The sequence below is a fragment of the Suncus etruscus genome, chromosome X, assembly GCF_024139225.1.
Source record: "Suncus etruscus isolate mSunEtr1 chromosome X, mSunEtr1.pri.cur, whole genome shotgun sequence".
Classification (NCBI taxonomy): Eukaryota; Metazoa; Chordata; class Mammalia; order Eulipotyphla; family Soricidae; genus Suncus; species Suncus etruscus.
Window position 1 is genome coordinate 54,103,477 of NC_064868.1, and position 7,624 is coordinate 54,111,100.

Below are 7,624 nucleotides of genomic sequence, written 5' to 3' on the forward strand. Positions count from 1 at the left end.
AACATACTCAAGTGTAGTCAACAGTAACCCACAGCACATGCCAGGAATATTTCCCTGAGTTGCAGGAGTGGGCATTTAAAACCAGAAGCACCTTCCCATGTGTCACCCTCAGCTTCACCGACTTGATTGTTTCCAACCAGTCTTTTGACTTCTGTGACTAAGACCCAGTGCCTAGATTCTCGATATATGAAGGACATCAAAAAATCTGTAAGAGGAGCTGGCGAGGTGGCGCTAGAGGTAAGGTGTCTGCCTTGCAAGCGCTAGCCAAGGAAGGACCGTGGTTCGATCTCCCGGCGTCCCATATGGTCCCCCCAAGCCAGGGGCAATTTCTGAGCGCTTAGCCAGGAGTAACCCCTGAGCATCAAATGGGTATGGCCAAAAAAGTCCCAAAAAATCTATAAGAAAAAGAGAAATGGGGCCGAGTGATCGCACAGCGGTAATGCATTTGCCTTACATGCGGCCTACCTTAGACAGACCCAGGTTCGATCCCACAGCATCCCATATGGTCCCCCTAGCCTGCTAGGAGCAACTTCTGAGTGCAGATCCAAGAGTAACCCCTGAGCTTCGCCAGGTATGGCCTCAAAAACAACAACAACAACAACAACAAAAGAGAAACAGTACACTTGAAAATGGACAGTAGGGGCCGGAGAGATAGCATGGAGGTAGGGAATTTGCCTTGCATGCAGAAGGACGGGGATTTGAATCCCGGCATCCCATATGGTCCCCCGAGCCTGCCAGGAGTGATTCCTGAGTATAGAGCCAGGAGTAACCCCTGAGTGCTGCTGGATGTGACCTCCCCCCCAAAAAAAAGAAACTGGATAGTAGTCCTGACCAGACAATTAACAACTGAGTTCACCTGAAATAACCATTATGTGTGATGAATGAAAGGTGCAACATGTTGTTAGTTATCAAGAAAATATAAGAGTAAAACAATCAGATAGCATTTCATGTTTATAGCAGTGCTGGTGGGGATGTGGAGAGAAAGGAACTTTTATCTACTGCTGGCGGGAATGCCGTCTAGTCCAACCTTTATGGAAAGCGATATAGAGATTCCTCCAATATCTGGAAATTGAGCTCCCACATGATTCAGCTATACTACTCCTAGGGATATACCCTAGGAACACAAAAATACAATACAAAAATCTCTTCCTCACACCTATATTCATTGCCACGCAATTTATAATAGCCAGACTCTGGAAACCACCATGATGCCCTTCAGCAGATGAATGGCTAAAGAAGCTGAGGTACATATACACAATGGAATACTATGCAGCCATCAGGAGAAATGAAGTCATGAAATTTTCCTATACATGGATGTACATGGAATTTGTTACGCTGAGTGAAATAAGTTAGAGGGAGAGAGACAGACCCAGAATAGTCTCACTCATCTATGGGTCTTAAGAAAAATAAAAGGGGCCGGGCGGTGGCGCTGGAGGTAAGGTGCCTGCCTTGCCTGCGCTAGCCTAGAACGGACCTCGGTTCGATCCCCCGGCGTCCCATATGGTCCCCCAAGAAGCCAGGAGCAACTTCTGAGCGCATAGCCAGGAGTAACCCCTGAGCGTCACAGGGTGTGGCCCAAAAACCAAAAAAAAAAAAAAAAAAAAAAAAAAAAAAAAAAGAAAAATAAAAGACATTTTTGCATTAATACTCAAAGACAATAGAGATGATAGCTGGAAGGTCCAGCTCACGATATGAAGAGGGATGAGTGCAGTTAGAGAAATAACTACAGGGGTCGGCGTGGTGGCGCTAGAGGTAAGGTGCCTGCCTTGCCTGCGCTAGCCTCGGGCAGACCGCTAGCCTCGGACAGACCGCGGTTCGATTCCCGCTGTCCCATGTGGCCCCCCAAGCCAGGAGTGATTTCTGAGCACATAGCCAGGAGTAACCCCTGAGCGTTACCAGGTGTGACCCAAAAACCAGAAAAAAGAGAGAAATAACTACATTGAGAACTATCCTAACAATGTGAATGAATGAGGGAAGTAGAAAGCCTGTCTTGAGTACAGGTGTGTGTAGGAATGTTGCACTGGTGAAGGGGGGGTGTTCTTTACATGACTGAAATCATACAACTACAATCATATTTGTAATCACAGTGTTTAAATAAAGATAAAAACATTTCATATTTATTAGGTGTGTTCTTTTGTTGAGCTCTTTTTAATCACTGTAATTTAATAGAGTGGGGGCACACTAATGTTTGAAATGTTATAGCCTTTGTTGTTATTTGGGGGTTTATGATTTCTGGGATATTCCCTTTTTTTGGGTTTTGGATCACACTCGGCAGCGCTCAGGGGTTACTCCTGGCTCTATGCTCAGAAGTTGCCGGGGCCGGGTAGGTGGCGCTGGAGGTAAGGTGTCTGCCTTGCAAGCGCTAGCCAAGGAAGGACCGCGGTTCGATCCCCCGGCGTCCCATATGGTCCCCCCAAGCCAGGGGCGATTTCTGAGCACATAGCCAGGAGTAACCTCTGAGCGTCAAACGGGTGTGGCCCAAAAACCAAAAAAAAAAAAAAAAAAAGAAGTTGCTCCTGGCAGGCTCGGGGGACCATATAGGATGCCAGGATTCAAACCACCGTCCTTCTGCATGCAAGGCAAATGCTTTACCTCCATGCTATCTCCCTGTCCCCGGGGTATTCCTTTTTTTTTTTGTTTTGTTTTTGGGTCACACCCAGTGGTGCTCAGGGGTTACTCTTACTCCTGGCTCAAAAATCACCCCTGGCCGGCTCAGGGGGACCATATGGGATGCCAGGATTCAAACCACCATCTGTCTTGGGTGAGCTGCATGCAAGGCAAATGCCGTACAGCTGTGCTATCTCTTCGGCCCCTGGGATATTCTCAGTGGTCCCTTTGTAAATAAAGATATGCAAATTACAATGAAATACCCTCTCTCACTTCTTGGATTGGCAAAAATACAAACAAAAACACCCCCAAACACAAAATTGTCAAGCTTTATAAACAATTACATACTTTTATATACAATTATATACTCTGTATATATCATATATATCCAATTTGGGGGGCATCCACAGTAGTGATAGGGATAGGAGGCCTTGGCCACAGGACCACAGCGAACAGATCTCTGCCCTCAGCAATGCTGGAAATTGAACTCAGAGCACTTCAGTCCCAAGAGAGCTATCTCCTTAATTTTTTTCCTAAACTATTTGATAGAAGTTGTAGACAAAATGTCCTTTCAACCAAATACTTGGGTTTGAATTTCCTAAGAAAAATTACGTTCATATACATTCCTATCAGACAAATAAGAGTTCCAGTTTCTCACATCTTTACTAATACTTGTTTTCACTAAGACTTTGAATCTAGCCATCCTAGTGAGTAGTGCCCATTCTATTATTTTACAGGTGAAATCTTAGGTCACAAGATACATTCTATTCTCAGGTCTTTTCAAACTGAACCAAGTCTCATTCTTCTCTTATATTTCATGATCTTGATGTTTTTGAAGAGATCTAGTAAGTTCCTGGGAAGAATGTCCTTAAATTTGATTTATCTGATATATTCTTGACTGTGCCATTTTGGCAGTAATTCTACAAAATGTATACTATGATTTCTTCAGTGTATAAGGAGGCACAAAGTATTGGCTAATTTCCAAGTGGTAGGAGTTAATTTCTATCATTTGACTATGGTGGAGTCTTTGAAGTCTCTCCCCTCTAAATGTGTGATTTCGCTCTTGTAATTAACAGCTGTCTTTCAAGGAGATATTTTGAGACCATGCAATCCTCATGTTTTCTCTCAAATTTCCACTTACAGCAGGGATATTGCTTACCTTGCACCTGACTGACCCAGGTTCAATACCTGGTACCCTGTACCCCTGTAACCTGTACCCCACCAAGAATGATCCCTAAGCAGAGAGCTGGAGTAAGCTCTGGGAACAGATGGGTGTGGCTCGAAACCAATTTATCCACTTAATTTTTCTACTCATTAGTTTGTCATCCATTGGGATCTATGCCTGAAGCAATTACTATGTTGATGGCTGAAGGATAATTATTTTTTACATGTATGACCGGGATTTTATGGTTAAAAATGCTCTTCCTCATGTATTTCTTTATTCATTTATATCAATACAGAGCTTAAGGATTCTTTTTTAAGTTGCAGGTTCAAATCGGTACTATCTTGGGGCTGGAGCGAAAATATAGAGGGTAGGGCATTGTCTTGTACCCAGGTGTCACAGGATCGATCCCTGGCATCCCATATGGTCCTCTGACCACTGCTAAGAATAATTTCTGAGTGTAGAGTCATGAGTATTCCCAAGCACCACTGACTGTAACACAAAAGCAAACAAAAAATAGCCTTGAGCACAATTAGATGTGTCACAACAAAATTAAAAAAACACAAGTTACTATCCTTATGTAACCTTCAAATACTTGCGATATAAGTTATGCTGATTTCTGCCATGCACTTTGGCACACAGGAGACATTTTGAACTTTTGCCTCTGCTCTACTCTGTGAAACTGCCTTAAACCACCCATCTAGTACAGCTCCATAGGGCATGACAGCAGAAAATATCTGTTGAGGGCACAAAAACAGAGGTAGGTTGTCTCTGCCCACGAAGTGCAGAGCTAGAGGAGTGTGGCCACTCTGCTTTGCAGCCTCACACATCTTCTAGCCAATGAACAGCAATACACACATGAAAAACACCACACTACAAGTGTGACAATGGGAAAACAAAATGCAGGCCAACACCATACATAGAGAATGAAGATGGCAGCTCTAATGATCCAAAAAGTGCCAATCACTTCGTAAGCCTCTCAAATAAGGAGTTTAGGAAAAAATATGGAGAATATTCATAGAACTCAAAGAAAGCATGATCAAACTGAACAAACCACAAATTAGAACCAAGATGATATGAAGATAGAAATGAGAGAACTCCAAACTAAAATAACGGGACTGAAAAACTTGGTAAGTGAAATGAAAACCTCAATGGAAAGCCTCTCTAACAGAGTAATAACATCAAAGGACCAAATTAGTGAGTTGGAAGGTGAGATGTATCATAACTCCATACAACAGAAGAGATTGGAAAAGAACCTTAAAGAAAATGATCAGAAAATAGAAAAAATCCTCAAAGAATGGGAACAGATGAAAATAGAGGTGTTTGGTAAACTCGACAGAAACAACATAAAAATCATTGGAGTCCCAAGACACAGGAAAAAAATCCCCAGGAAGAATCAACAGTCAAGGACATCATTGCAGAAAAACTCCCAGAGCAAAAAAGTGCATGCAATGAAATCTTGCATGCCTGAAGACTACCAGCTAAAAGAGACCTGAAGAAAAGCATCCCAAGACACATCCTAGTCACAATGACAAATCCCACAGATAGGGATAGAATACTAAAAGCAGCAAGATCAAAAAGGGAAATTACATACAAAGGAACATCCTTAAGATTTACAGCAGACCTTTCACAAGAAATCCTTAGGACCAGAATGCAGTGATGGGATATAATGACAAAACTCAATGAAATGAGTGCTTTGCCTAGAATACTGCACACAGTCAGATTAATGTTCAGGTTTGAAGGAAGTATACATAGTTTCATGGATAAACAGAAGCTCACAAAATTATAGACTAAAGGGGCTGGAGAGATAGCACAGAGGTAAGGCGTTTGCCTTAGATGCAGAAGGAAGGTGGTTTGAATCCCGGCATCCCATATGGTCCCCCGGAGCCTTCCAGGAGCAATTTCTGAGTGTAGAGTCAGGAGGAACCCCTGAGCGCTGCCAGATGTGACCCAAAAACCTCAAAAAATTTACAGACTCAAAACCAGCCTTAAAAGAAAAAACTAAAGGTCTACTTTAAGACAAGACAGACCAACAGACACACCAAACTCCTATATAAATATGACACTAAATCCCATGACAATTATCTGTCTCAACATTAATGGACTAAATGCACAATTTATAAGACACAGAGTGGCAAATGGATAAAAAAGCTGAATCTAACGTTCTGCTGCCAACAAGAAACACATCTGAATTGTAAGAACATAGACTCAAAATCAGAAGTTGGAGCACAATCATTCAAGCAAACAACTCCTAAAAAAGCTGGAGTGGTCATATTAATATCAAATGACACAAACTTTAGACTTAGAAAAGTTTTAAGGGACAAAGATGGACATTTCATAATAATCAAGGGTTATGTATAACAGAAAGAAACCACACTCCTAATCTCATATGCACCCAATGAGAAACCAGCAAAATATTTAATACAATTGTTGAGCAATTGGAAAGCAGATATCAATAACAACATAATGATAGTGGGAGACCTCAACACTGCCCTATCACTCCTTGATAGGTCAAACAGACTGAAACCCAACAATAATATACTAGCTCTGAAAGAATAAATGGAAAAAAGTGGCCTAGTAGATATATACAGGGCACTTTATTGCCAGAAAACTGGATACACATTCTTCTCCAATGCACATGGGTCATTCTCCAGGATAGACCACACACTGGCCCATAAAACAGGCCTCCGTAAAATCAAGAGGATAGAAATTGTACAGAATATCTTCTCAGATCACAAGGCACTGAAATTGGAAGTAAATTACAAAGGGATACAAAAGAAAAATTTTAGCACTTGGAAATTAAGCAACTCATTACTGAACAACCAGTGGGTCAGACATGAAATTGAAAAGGGAAGTCAGCCCCGCCTCCACCAACCTTGGCGGATGTCCCGCCCCTTAAAGAAGTCGTCACTACCTCGGCCCCACCAATAACTCGTTTTACCTTGGCAGGTGTCCCGCCCTTAAGGAAGTCATCACTGCCCCTTCTCCCTCCCCCTTCTTAGGGTATATAAGAACGAACTTAGACTGCCACGTGGTCTTTGTCTCTGTCCTATTCTGGGCACACATTGACCTTGACCGTTCTGGTCAGAAATAAAGAACTTGCTGGAGCATTTGCTGGGTCCTCAGCCTCTTCATTTCTCTGCGTAGGGCAGCTAGATTAGGACGCCCGGACCTTTCAAAATCAGAGAGGAAATCGAAAGATTTCTGGAAACAAGTGTGAATAAAGATACAAATTATCAGAATTTGTGGGACACAGCAAAACAGTACTAAGAAGAAAAATTATAAGTTAGCAAGAACACATCAGGAAGAGGGGCCTGAGAAGCTTAATGACATAGCTTATAAAATTCAAAAATGATCAACAAAATGAACCAAAAATAGGTAAGAAGAACAAAATAATTTCTGCTTAGAGCAGAAATCAATGAAGTGGAAATTCAAAAAACAATCCAAAATATCAAGGAAAACAAAAGTTTTCCCCAAATATCAAAATAAGTGAACAAAACATAGATAAAATCATTTGTGGGATTCAGAAATTTAGAAAGTCTAAACTTTTAGATAAAGGGGCACACCCAGTGGTGTTCAAGGGACCATAAATTGCTGGGGTTGTACCCAGGACCACCACATGCCTTCACTTCATCCTTTTGAACCACCTCCCTGGACCTTAAAGCCATATTTTTTTTTAATTTGTTTTTGGTTTTAGGGCCAAACCCAGCAGTACTCAGGTTTACTTACTCTTGATTCTGCAATCAGGTATCATTCCTGGAGGGTGCTGGGGGTTGAATCTAGGTCAGCCGTGTGCTGTACTACCCACTTAGTGGTAGTACCTGTTGGACTAACATTCAGTCTTATCAAGCCATG